Source organism: Panthera leo, chromosome D1 (assembly GCF_018350215.1).
Source record: "Panthera leo isolate Ple1 chromosome D1, P.leo_Ple1_pat1.1, whole genome shotgun sequence".
NCBI lineage: Eukaryota > Metazoa > Chordata > Mammalia > Carnivora > Felidae > Panthera > Panthera leo.
In genome coordinates this window covers 39,470,014-39,482,609 of record NC_056688.1, presented here as the reverse complement: position 1 = coordinate 39,482,609, position 12,596 = coordinate 39,470,014, and the positions used below count along the sequence as shown (strand labels likewise).

Here is a 12,596-nt window from a genome sequence, read left to right as displayed (position 1 = left end):
TTCCTGCATTTGCTCATTATATCTTGAGAGAAGTTGGGTGCTGTATATCCTACAGATGAGGAGGGCTCCAAGGGGAGTTCAGCCTTTGCTTGGTGGTGGGACTGACCCATGCAAGCCCATCCTGTGGGACTAAGCAAGTGGGGGGCGGGGTGAGGCTCGAGAAGGCGCTTGGCTGGTCCAGGGAGAAGGAGCTGGTAATCCGAGCCAGGAAAGAGGGCAGACTGCATTTTACTGGCTGCCAGGTATGTGCAGGGCACGCTGTGTATGTTCTCATTTAATGTTCTCCACACTGAAATGGAAGCTCAGGAAGGTCTGCACCGCAGCTCAGGGGCAGACTTGAGACTTGAACAGGGTCTGGCAGACTTCCTAGGTCTGCGCGGCCTCTTAGGAAGGGCTCTGAGCTGAGACACAGACCACTTTTACCCCGGTATTGCTGTCTTAAATGTTCTCCCAGGCAGGAAGGCCCAGCCTCTGCCATCATGAGAGGGGCAGATGGTCACTGCCTCTACTACTGTGGGGGAGAAGAAACAGAACCCTTTTCCTGAGATGGATGCATGCGTCCATCCATGGGCTGAGCACCTACTCAGTGTCTGGCATTGGGTCTCCATAAACAAATGATCCTCTCATACGGGAACGCTGGATACGTGGGAGAGTAGGAGCTGAATGAAAACGAAGGTGGAAAGGAAGGAAAGCACTCAGTGTCTCAGGAGGCAACAAACTACCACATGTGGGCTAAATCCAGCAGATTGCCTGTCTTTATAAATAAAGTTTTATTGGAACAATGGTTATACCCATTTGTCTATGTATTGTCTGTGGCTGCTTTTGCCCTTTGGTGGCAGCGTTGAGGAGTTGAAAGAAGAGACCACATGGTCCGCAAAGCTGGAATGATTTACTATACGGCCTTTTACAGGAAAAGTTTGCCAACGCCATAATTTTGCCTAGGGAAGCCTCGATGAGTGGTACACAATTTTCAAGATGGTCATCTTGAAACCTGATGAACCTGACAAATACTTGGTTATTATGCTTTTTATAGTGTACTTCCTCATGCAATTAACAAGCACATATTAAGCTCTAGTCTAAGCCAGCACTTTGCTGGGTAGGCACTTAGAGACAAAGGTGAATGAGACTTGGGCTGTGTTCTTGACAAGATCGCGGCCCAGTAGAAGAGCACATAAATAGGTCCTCGCAGTACCATGTGCCCAGTGTTTATGTATCATGTGTTGTGAGGTACAGAGGGAGACAGCTAGCCACTTTCTGGGGGCCCAGGGAAGGTGGGCCCAAGATGAGATGATCACTTTGTGACTTAGAGGAGGCAAGGTAGATAACTTCATTCTTACCAAGAGTCCAGCTCCCAAAAAGCCATGGAAAGACCAGACCAAGTCTGTAATCTTGGCAGGCTCCAGCACCTGCCCATTGGGAAAGTATAGTAGGAGGTTGGCGATGATGGCCATGATGGCCAAGGCCAAGAGCAGTATGTCTGTGTATCTGGAGCCTGTCTCAGAACACATGGTGAATCCTCCCTGGAAGGGAGAGAGAAAACAACCAATACTAGGAAGGTGACTGGTCCAGCCATTGCAGAGTCGGGAGACAGAGCACCAGCCTCAGAGCCCCAAGAGCAAGATGCCAAACACAACTCCACCATTTGTAGGGAATGTGAACTGGGGAACCATCTTCCCTCTCTGGGCCTCAGTTTCCTCCATAAAGCAGAGCAAATATCAGCCTCATAGATGGTGATGTGTGTAAGATAAATGGGAGAACATCTGGCTCATAATGGATGTTCAGCAGGCTTTCTCTAAAAGATTGGGGGAACTGAGGTCATGTTTGGGAAACCACTGTTACCCTGTTCTGGTTCTTTCATCCTTTCCCTGGCGAATTCTGCTAGTGATTATGAATTAGGTCCTGGGTCCGAACCCTGACTCCATCACTTAGCAGCTTCTGTGAGCTTGGGCAAGTTATTTTACATCAGTCACCTCAACTTCCTCATCTATAAAGTGGGACTGACAATAGCACTCATCTGGTGGGATTGTTGATGGTCTGAAAATAAGACAATATATTCAAAATGTTCTCATACAAAGCTCTCAGTGCAGGGTAGCTGCAGAATAAAGAACCAAGGGGGATCTGAGTCATCTTGGCCTCGCATTTTTTATATGTGGAGAATTTCCTTTCTCACTCTCTTTGTCAGTTGAGTTTATTGACTCCGGAGATTTCCGAGAAGCCGGGATGGAGGCACATGGAAAGAGGGAGGAGTTTGCATCTTGCTGTCTCTGCACTCGCTGTTCCTGAGCATAAATGAGATGAGAGGGAACTCAGTATCTCATCTGCTGAGCGAAAGCTGCTGGAGAAACTTTTAAGGCTGGTGCTCTGGGTCTCTGGGGCTCTGGAACATGTCTCTGCAACCCAGGGAGGTGTTCCTATTTTGCATTAGGTGACACTCTCTTAACACTCCCTTTGTGCCCATTCTGGCCTCAGATGCATGCTGAGATTGTTAACTAGCTCATGAATAGCATCCCATTCACCACCTTGGTCCCCAGACACAGAGGCCTGATGCCATCTCTGGCCCTTTCCACGGGGGAAGCCTGGGGCAATTTGCAGAACCAGGGCCCTCTCTCTGGGGGCAAATCTGAGAAAAACAGCCTTAGCTTTCCACTCCCACAGAAGAGCCAAAGTTATTAATGAATAGTGGCTCCAGCAGGATGATAATGCTTAGGCTTTTATTTCTATCTGATATCCAAATTCAGGGCTGCAGAAAGCTGATAGTTGAATGGGGTGCTGCCTCTGTCCCCTCTGTGTGGATGAAGGAGATCGAGACTACTGACGTCACTCCCCATTATGATCACTAACAATAGAGATCATGAAAATGTAACACTTAGCTGGAAATAATACTTTATGATAGACAAGAACACATACAGCTACCGCTACTCACTTTAGACACGTTATTGACATGATTTCATTCAATCCTCAGAACGTCTCCATGAGGTAACAGCTCCAGAGCTGCTGGAGGGAACAGGCTCATAGAAGAAAGGTAAGATCCCAGGGTCTCCTAGCCGGTAAATAACAGATCTGTTACGCAAATGCGGGTCTGCTAGTTTCCACCTCTAGTTATTCCTAGTTAGGGCAGATGAGTAGGAAGTAAGAGCACTGTTGAACCTTCTTGGATCCTGTACAAAGGTACCAATCCAAAAGCCCCCCAATTGCCCCTCGATGCCTGGACGTCACAGCTCTTACTACAATGAATACAGTTGTGCTCACTCTCCAGGAAAACTGCAGGTTTTTGTTAGAGGAAAGGGTGGGGGAGACTGCAGCCACATTTGGAAGGGAGAACCTTTTCAAGGTGGGCGCTTAATATAATGACGAGAAGCCGATCGTTCTCTTGGGTCACGGTAGAGAATATGAAAGCTACAAAGGACTCTTAGAAATCCAGTCCCTTCATTTCCTAGGAAGCGTAGCCCCAGAGGGTAGTGATTACTTGTTCAAGGTTATACAGCTAGGTAGTTGGGGGAAAAAAAAGCAAAAATAGTTGCAGTCATGTTCACAGGCATTACCTTGTTTCATTCTCTAATAGTCCAGTGAGAGATGCATCCTTATGATACTTGTTTTACTCATTGCTGCTGAACATTCTGAGTCTCAGAGAAGCTAAGGAACTTGCCTGAGGTCACACAGCTTGTAATGGGGCAGCTCATCTTCTGAGTCTATCCAGTTATGGTGGCTTTTGTCCTCAACATGCTTAGTGGGTGAGAAAATCACAAGCCTTTGAATTCCTTAACCACAGACTTCATATCAAAGAATCTGTCTCACGCTCCCCAAATGTTTATATACAGACTTGCCGGACAATTACACCTTAAATTTGGTTTGGACAGCATGGTTGCTGCATTGAGGTTGCTGCCGGTTGTGTCGTGCCAGGCTGTGGGGACTTGCTTTCAGTACCAATCCCGCCCATTCTGAGGCAGAAGCACACAGACATGCCCATCAACCCAGTACCTGGTCAGTGGCGGCTAGGGGCACAGGCAGCCTTTTCTGGGCAACACACCCTGGCCTGGCCAGGCCAGCGGTGGCGAAGGGGCCCTGCAAGCTGTGTGGCAGGTCCAGAGAATCTTCTAGTTCAGCCGCTGGAAGCTCCTGGGCAGCCTCTAGATCCTTCCCCTTTTCACCTCACAGGACGGTATAGGTATCTAACCACAGCTGTCTGGTCTTCCTTGAAACCCTGTCGGTGAGGCGGTCTCTTGTTTCTTTAAAGGCTGACGCCCTTTCCAGGCCCCTTTGAGTCTCCCCAGCACGACGGCACACCGGACTCGGGGAGGCACCAGGGTCCCACTTCGGGTCTGGCCCCACCTCTCTCCTGTTCCTCCGGGCTGGACAGAGCGGCTCAGATTCTCCCAATAAGAGCCAGCACCATGCCCGCCCCTGCCGAGTGGCCCCCCGGGGAAGGGCCCAGGCACCCAGCTGCGAAGGTGCTTATGTTTACTGCACTTGGCCCCTGTCTCTGGGTCACTCTTGATAACCTCCGGAAAGCTTCCCTGGCGGATGTGTTTCCACTCCGCTGAGACCAGAGGAGGGCGTGGGGGATGTGGTTGCCCTGGGTGTCTGTGGCAGGACGGCCCCCCCAGCCCTGTGTGAACTTGTGAGGGAAGGGCCCAGGTTATTGACTGGGGTGGGGGGTTGGAGCGTATCTGATCATCTTGTCTTCTCGAGTGTCCCCCACTCAAGGCCCATGGCTGTCAACTGGTCACACCTCATTTAGGTGGGCAGTGGGGTCTCCTGGCTACGCTGCTGCTTCCTGGCTGGACTCGGTCTCTCATCCAGTCAAGGGAGGGAAATGGATTGTCAAGGGGGCCTTCTATCCCTTCTCTCCATTCCTTCCCACCCCTCCCGCGCCTGAAGCTGTGATATTAATGTGGCGAGAGACAGATGCACTTGGGGTTCCAGGAAGCTGGTTACTCAGTCGCCCAGTGCGATGACCCCCAGGGGCCCTGCTCCACGTTTGTCTCGGCTTTCCCAGCCCAGCACCACTGGAGGCTGTGGGTGAATGCCCTCTTTGCCTTTGGTCTTGCTGCTACCCCTTCCTGCCCATGAGAACATGCTTCCCTTTAGCAATCTAGGAAGTTTTACATTTTCTCCCTGGCGACTACCAGTGTGCTGCTAGGCCCCTGAGAACGTGGAGCCCTTGATTCTCTGACCAGACGCCTGGCTCTCGAGACCTAACTATGTCATCATTTATGACAGGCAGCAAAGTGCTCTCCTCTGCTGTGCCTGTGCTCTCTTCTCTGCGATCCAAGGGACTGTCAGGATGATATTACTTTTCCCTCTTGCTTCAGATGGGGAAACAGGATCAGTGAAGATCTGACCCGCCCAAGGTCAGTGCAACCAAGGTTTGTTCTCATTTTTATGCTCTTCCTACGGCGTTGGGATAACCTTCTGATTGTGGACTGAGCCCTCGAGTTTACCCCCCACCGATTGTCACCTACAGATGTGCCTGGATGGGCTGCCCTCCAGGGAAGGTAGCGCTCAACCCAGCGGTGGGGTGGCGGGGGGCGGGGGGACAGCTCTTAATAAAGATGTGACTTTATCCGGTCCCCAGGTCGGCCTGGTAGAGGAGGCATTTGGAAGATTTTCTCTTCAATGCTACCAAACGTCAAATGTACTATTTTAAAAAGAGCACACCGTTCTTAAGGATCAAAAATAATGCAAACATCCTCCAAAGCGTAGCCTTAACATCATTCCCTGATGAATGTGCTTCTAGGAGCAGACAAGGGGAGATGGGGAAATCTCACCTGTGGCTTGTACAGAGGTAATAAGATAAAAATGTCAGGGTGCCTGGGTGGCTCAGTCAGTTGAATGCCCGACTTTGGCTCAGGTCGTGGTCTCCCGGTTCGTGCGTTCGAGCCCCACATTGGGCTCGCTGCTTTCAGCGTGGAGCCTGCTTCGGATCTTCTGTCCCCCTCTCTCTGCCCCTTCCCCACTCACACTCTCTGACTTTCAAAAATAAATAAACATTAAAAAGAACGTCAAGCAGGCCAGCAAAGTATGTGTGTTACCCTTCGATACACATACATACAATAACTCACATACTTAAATCAAGTTTTCTGATATATAAAGAGATTTCAAACACATTTCATACAGTAACCCTGTGAGAGAGGTATTCTTTCACAGAGGAGAAACCTGAGCTTCAGAGAGAATTTAAAAATGCCCGAGGTCTTACAATGAATAGACAGAAGATGTGGACGTTTTACCTGTGTGTGTACGCTTGCTCCCTTGCATACGACTGTTATACACACATGTGATACGTGTTAATGTGTGCTTGTGATTATATGTCAGCATATGAAATAGGGGGCACGCTCACCGTTGTCTGACTTGTTAAAACGTCATGGGGTGATATGCTTGCTGGGTCTGCTGCTCTGGCCCCCAGAATCCTGGCTGCCATTGTCTCGTCCACCCTGTTCAAATACTGATCGCAGTAACAGGAAAGACCTTATGAGGATTTCAGACAGATTTAGTGGATGTAATTATCAGCGCAAACACAAAAACTGCATGGCGATAACTGAGTTCTATGTAGAGTTCTTTTGTGTCTCCAGTTCCATCCCACTAAAGAAGTGACATAAATTCACAGCCAGGGGAGTGGTTTCCCTGGGGTCCAGTCTGAGTTTTCTCTTCTCCCGGGCTCTATTGATCCTCTCTTACATTTTTCATGCTGTTCATATATTATGCTGCTGAAGAGTGCAGTCTTGGGATACTAAAAACCTCACTCTGCCCCTTGCAGGTTGTAGGTATCTGGGTAGGTTACTCAACTTCTCTGTATTTCAGTTTCCTTATCTCTAAAATGGGGATCGGAATAATAGAAGGATCACCTCATAACTCATAGGGTTATGTGAAGTTTAAAGGTTCCCAGTACATGCAAACCCTACTTATCAATAGAGAGGTGGTAGTCATAAAATGTCACGTGACACTGCCGGATGTGGATTAAATGCTCAGTAAATGTTACCCACTCATATCATCCCTGGGACCACTGACTATCAAGTTCTTAATCACACTCTCTGAGGACGTGTCTATCATCACCTTGATCCAGGGCATTGCCAAGGTGGGGGCTTCCCTCCACCGTGCCCAGTGCAATGCTGGAGCCTGACCATGGCCCCAGGTCATGGTACTGACTTGCTCCATGGTACCAAGCTGCTGGTACTGACCCTCTCTGTAGCTCTTTAGTCTGAGCTCCTTGGTCACATTCACTGCTGTCGTGGGGAAGGGTGTTAAATGAGTTGGGGTGGGAGAAGATCCAAATTGAAAATGGCGGCTGCACCATGTAGAGCCACGAATACTGAGAAACATGTTAAATATTCTCTTTCCCTGTCTTTGAGACAGCCTAAAGAATGGTCCCATTGATGACATATAGGGTCAATTTTGGGTAGAAGAATTTAAGTGAAGAGCATAGATTCTGGGAACATATTGGTTGAATTCTTTTAAAAAAAAATTTTTTTTAAACGTTTTATTTATTTTTGAGACAGGGAGAGACAGAGCATGACCAGGGGAGGGTCAGAGAGAGGGAAACACAGAATCCGAAACAGGCTCCAGGCTCTGAGCTGTCAGCACAGAGCCCAATGCAGGGCTCAAACCCACGAGCCTGACTCGGGGCACGAACCCACGGACCGCGAGATCGTGACCTAAGCCGAAGTCGGCCGCTCAACCGACTGAGCCACCCAGGCGCCCCTTGGTTGAATTCTTATCTCAGTTCTGCTACTTAGTTGCTGAATGGTCAGGGCCAGTTACAAGCCCTTCCAGCTGTCTCCCTTCTCATTCAGTTAGGTTCTACACATGCATTTGCTTTTCACCTTCCCCGAATGTGTTCCCATTTTCCACTCTGTGATCTCCTCTCCCATCCTTTTATCCTTTTCAATTACCCTACTGCGTTTTTGGAGGGAGTATTCAGGAGGGGGCAGAGACAAACACAGAACCATCCTTCCTGGTTAAACAGTAATCCTATTTGATCATCTTTAGAGTTGACACCAGAGATACAATATTTAACATGACTTCAGGAACAGCAGTTTTGCTTTTATTACTTACTGTTTGGATTAAAAATTTTTTAAAATGTTTATTTATTTTTGAGACAGAGAGAGGCAGAGCATGAACAGGGGAGGGTCAGAGAGAGAGGGAGACACAGAATCCGAAGCAGGCTCCAGGCTCCGAGCTGTCGGCACAGAGCCCGATGCGAGGCTCGAACTCACGGACCGTGAGATCATGACCTGAGGCAAAGTCGGATATTTAACCGACTGAGCCACCCAGGCGCCCCAAGGTTTGGGATTTTTGAGCATAAACTACACGTGTATAATTCATCTGCTTTAAAGAACTGGATAATTAATTAAATAGGAAATTAAGAATGTAAATACTGTCTTTTCTTTTCTTTCTTTTTTTTTAAGGGATGCTGGGACCTTCCTCTCCAGTTTTGCCACGAGTAGCCAGCTTGTGTATTTTCATCAGCGATTTGGACCCTCCCCTAAGTAGGGCTATGGGAGGCTGGCTGGCTCCTTTGTCAGGATGTGGTGGAGGAAACTAAAGATCAGGTGGGCGGCTGAACCACGTGAGTGTCAGATTGCCTCACATCTCTGGGGTCTAACGTCTATTTGGAATTCCGTGCCTCTTTCTTTTTCCTTCTTCAAATTTTTATTTCAATCTGGTTAGTTAACATACAGTGCAACATTGATTTCAAGAGTAGAATTCAGTGATTCATCACTTACTTACAACACTCAGTGCTCATCACAATGAGTGCCCTCCTTAATACCCATCGCTCATCTAATTCAAGCATGAACGTCTCATCTTCTCAGCCTCTCTGCTGAAGTTACTAAATAGCTTTCATGTGTGTTTCAAAACTTTATTTTGGTTCCTTTTCTAGCAATCAGTTGAGAGAAATTTGTATTGATCTCTACCATTTGGGGCTTTAATACTTGCAAATATCAGAAAGCACCACAGGGTCTGAGAGGTCAAGTCCTATTCTGGGTACTGTATATCCAGAGAGGGGACCCAGTCCATCAGGTTTCTGGGGGAACTTGAGGGACTCCTTTGTAACTACATATGACCATTAGAGGGCGCCTTGACCTTGTGAGAGCATAAAACACCCACACCTGGGAGTAAAGAGGACTGTGTGCAAAGAGCTGCAGAGCACAGAATCTCTTATGCACTTTTAAATTTTGCTAATTAAGAAAATATTATGCCTGGGAAGCTGCATGCCTATTTCCTGAGGGCTCATGGACAAGTTCATTAACCCTACAGGGGTTTTTGTGAATCCAATAAACTTACTACTAGTAGTAATGATTATAAGTATTTATGCCGTTTTTGGAAACCTTAGTTACAATTAATAAAATATTTGCTAATAATAAGTTCATTATTAGTGGTAACAATACCAGTCATCATTTTCTAGGGGAGCAGAGAAGCCCGTGTAACAGGCTATGTCTGGGGACTCCCAGAGACGTGGGAAGTACCTTGCAGTGGAGACAAGAGGTGAGTTCACCACCCAGGAGCTGAGTTCACCCAGGGCTCCATGGGTCTGAGGGAGGGTGGCGACTGGGCTCCAGCCCTCAGCAAAGGCTCGTACAGACTGCAGATCTGCTTATTTCCACTTTATTCCCTTGAATAAAAAAAACCCACAGGTTTAAAAAAAAAATAACCGCCCAAGCACCTGCTCCTCTTACTTTCCCTTAAAATCTTATTTCACGCACTCTCCCGTTTCTATCTCACAGTGCAACGTTGTTTCTATCTGTTCTAACGCACATATTTCTTATGGACCCAAGTAAATGATGACGTACTGATCAAGGGGCACCCGTTCTGTCCTTCCTTGAATCCTCCCTGGCATCAAGCATAGGACTGAACACCTAGTAGGGGGGCATTAGAAATACTTGCTGATCTGTTTGGTGAATGGTAAGACTCTGCCCACAATTAACTAGGGCTGTCTTTCTCATTTCTGCCCCTCTTCCTCTGCTCTCTGTGACCTACTCCCTTCCTCCTATGGCTCCACTCTTCCTTGGCCCCAGATCACTTAGCCAAAAGAGGGAAAAATGAAGCTCATAATTAGGCCCAGTCACAAGTGTCTTCAGAAAGAATCGTCTTCAGGACTTTAAAAAAAGAGGTTAAATCTCCCAGAATCCCTTATAAGGGTCCTGAGGCTCAGTGATCCTTCCCTTAATCCTAAGTGACAGATCCAACCTAGCAGGTTGATCATGAGAGCCCTTGGCCTCAGTTTTCCCATATGTATAATGGGGTTAATAGCACCTGTCTCCTACTTTCACAGGAACATGGCGAGATAATGTTGTAACATGCACTACAGTCCACAGATGAAAGCTACCATATAAATATCAAATGCTATTAAAAGTCCTTGACTTGTGGAAGACCATGGAAGCTTCATTACTTATGGGGTTCACAGCAAGATGGGTGAAAAGACGGGGGGATGTACCCAAGGACTTCTTGACGCTGGGACCTGGCAGCTGTCCATGAGAATTTGAATCTGTACATGAAGCAAGGGCTTACGAGCAATTTGGCAGTGATCCCAAAGGAAGCTTTAGAGTGCTTTAAAATTAAAAAAACAAAAAACAAAAAACAAAAAACAAAACAACCAACCATGAATTTATAAAATAACTGAGCTTGGTTAATAAATAAAATAATATAGACCTCTGGCCACTAAAAGGCACAGGTCCTTGCCTCTTCCTTTCCTAACTCCTGTCCTCTTCCCTAGGACGGCCACTTGTAATCCTTTTACTGGTTCTTTTGGTATTGCTCTTCATATCTCTAAATAAAATGTTTAAATTGTTCAGTTTGGAAATTAGTTACTGAATTTCCGCTGTTGATCTGCGGTGATTTCACCGTCCTCCACGCCCCTTTTCGCAACCTTTGAATTTAGCTCACTCCCTGTTGCACTGCTTTCATCAGTTTCCTTGGAAGCATTGTCACAAACTTACCATTCCAAGTCTCTTTCGGCTGTAGACGCTTGTTGACTCTCGCCTTGCAACACGGGCTGTTTGCATTTCTGCCCTGCCCTCTGGCTCCCCTTCCTGCCTTCCACTTCCCGGCTTCTCTCAATTGAACATCCTGGTTATCATGATTGATGATGTATACATTCTGTCCTGACACCGTAACTTACACTGTGATTTGTCTGTGGGCTTAGTTTAAGAGCGGAAGATCATTTTAGCTGTTCAGGGCAGAGTCTGATTTTGTGTGATGATTATATTTTTTCTCTTGTAGAGAGTTGGGTGTTTCCTGGAAGTCCTTTCTTTTTCTGGCACTGTTTGCTTTTGTGGCATCCTTAATTTATTTTTGAATGCTCGATCCGAATAGGCATTCTGGGAGATAGCTTGCGTCTGTTTCCCCCAGATCCCGCCTCCTGGGCCTCCATCCTCCAAATGACTGCTGTCTACCTGCTGCACTGTCACTCTACTATGGGACTTCCTCTCTGCTTCCCAGTTTTGGAGCCCATGTCTTCCTTGTTCTTGGTTTACTCTTTTGTTTTGCTAGGGAATATCCTCAATAGTTTCCCCCAAAAAGCCTATTAAAAGTAAATTCTGAGGGGCGCCTGGGCAGCTCAGATGGTTAAGCATGAGACTCTTGATTTCGGCTTAGGTCGCAATCTCACCGTTTCATGAGTTCAAGCCCCTCATCCAGCTCTGCACTCACAGCGCAGAGCCTGTTTGGGATTCTCTGTCTCCCTCTCTCTCTCTCTGCCCCCTCCCCACTCATGCTCTCTCTGTCTCTCAAAATAAATTATAAAAATAAATAAGCAAATTCTGAGGTTTGAATGCCCAGACATGTTTTTATTCTTCCCTCAACTTAAGTGATAGTTTGTCTGGGTAGAGAATTCAAGGTTGAAAATATCTTTTTCCCAGAACTTTGAAGGCATTGTTCCATTGTCTTATCGTTCCATTAAAACTGGTGTCCTCATACGAAGGGGACATTTGGACACACAAAAAGAGACACCAGGGATGCGCACACAGAGGAAAGACCATGTGAGGACACAGCAAGAGGGCCACCATCTGCAAGGCAAGGAGAGAGGCCTCAGCAGAAAGAAAATCTGCTGACACTGTGATCTTGGACTTCTGGCCTCCAGGACTGGAGAAAACACAATTTGGTTGTTTCAGCCACTAGTCTGTGGTGCTTTGCTATGACAGCCCTACAAGACTAACACACTGGCCGAGTTCAAGCAACAAATATAGGAGAAAACAAACTTTTAATTGGCTCTTTTTAGTAAGGAGGATTTATTGGCCCACATAACTAATAGGTGGGAGGCTGGCTTTGACCACTGCTGATTTCTGGGGGCCAAGCAACATCACTGGATGTGGATTCTTTCATCTCTCGGCTCTGGGTCCGACCCTTCTGCTGCGTCTCACGTTCTGAGCCAGTTACTGAGACCAGGAAGATGAGGTGCTCTGATATCTAGTCCTGTGTCACAGACACACCTCTTGAGCGGGGGGTATGGGGTCATCTCTGTGCAAACTTCACGAGTGAGAATGGGAACACGTTGATTTTCTCAGCAAAAGTTTCTACGCTGTAGGTTCAGTCCTGATTTTAAGTGTGTCAACAGAAGCATAGACATTCAAATGACATGAATCTAGGGATTTTTAACACCGGAA

At 47.2% G+C, this 12,596-nt stretch overlaps 1 long non-coding RNA gene across 1 annotated transcript; it reads left to right on the top strand.

Moving 5' to 3' along the window:
• Positions 1-2,962: 2,962 nt before the first annotated feature.
• LOC122200552 lies at positions 2,963-10,530 on the top strand. The gene is made up of 4 exons (XR_006193851.1): positions 2,963-3,022; positions 5,313-5,351; positions 8,403-8,546; positions 10,268-10,530. It is a non-coding gene; the product is annotated as an uncharacterized LOC122200552 (long non-coding RNA).
• The last annotated feature ends 2,066 nt before the right edge of the window (positions 10,531-12,596 follow it).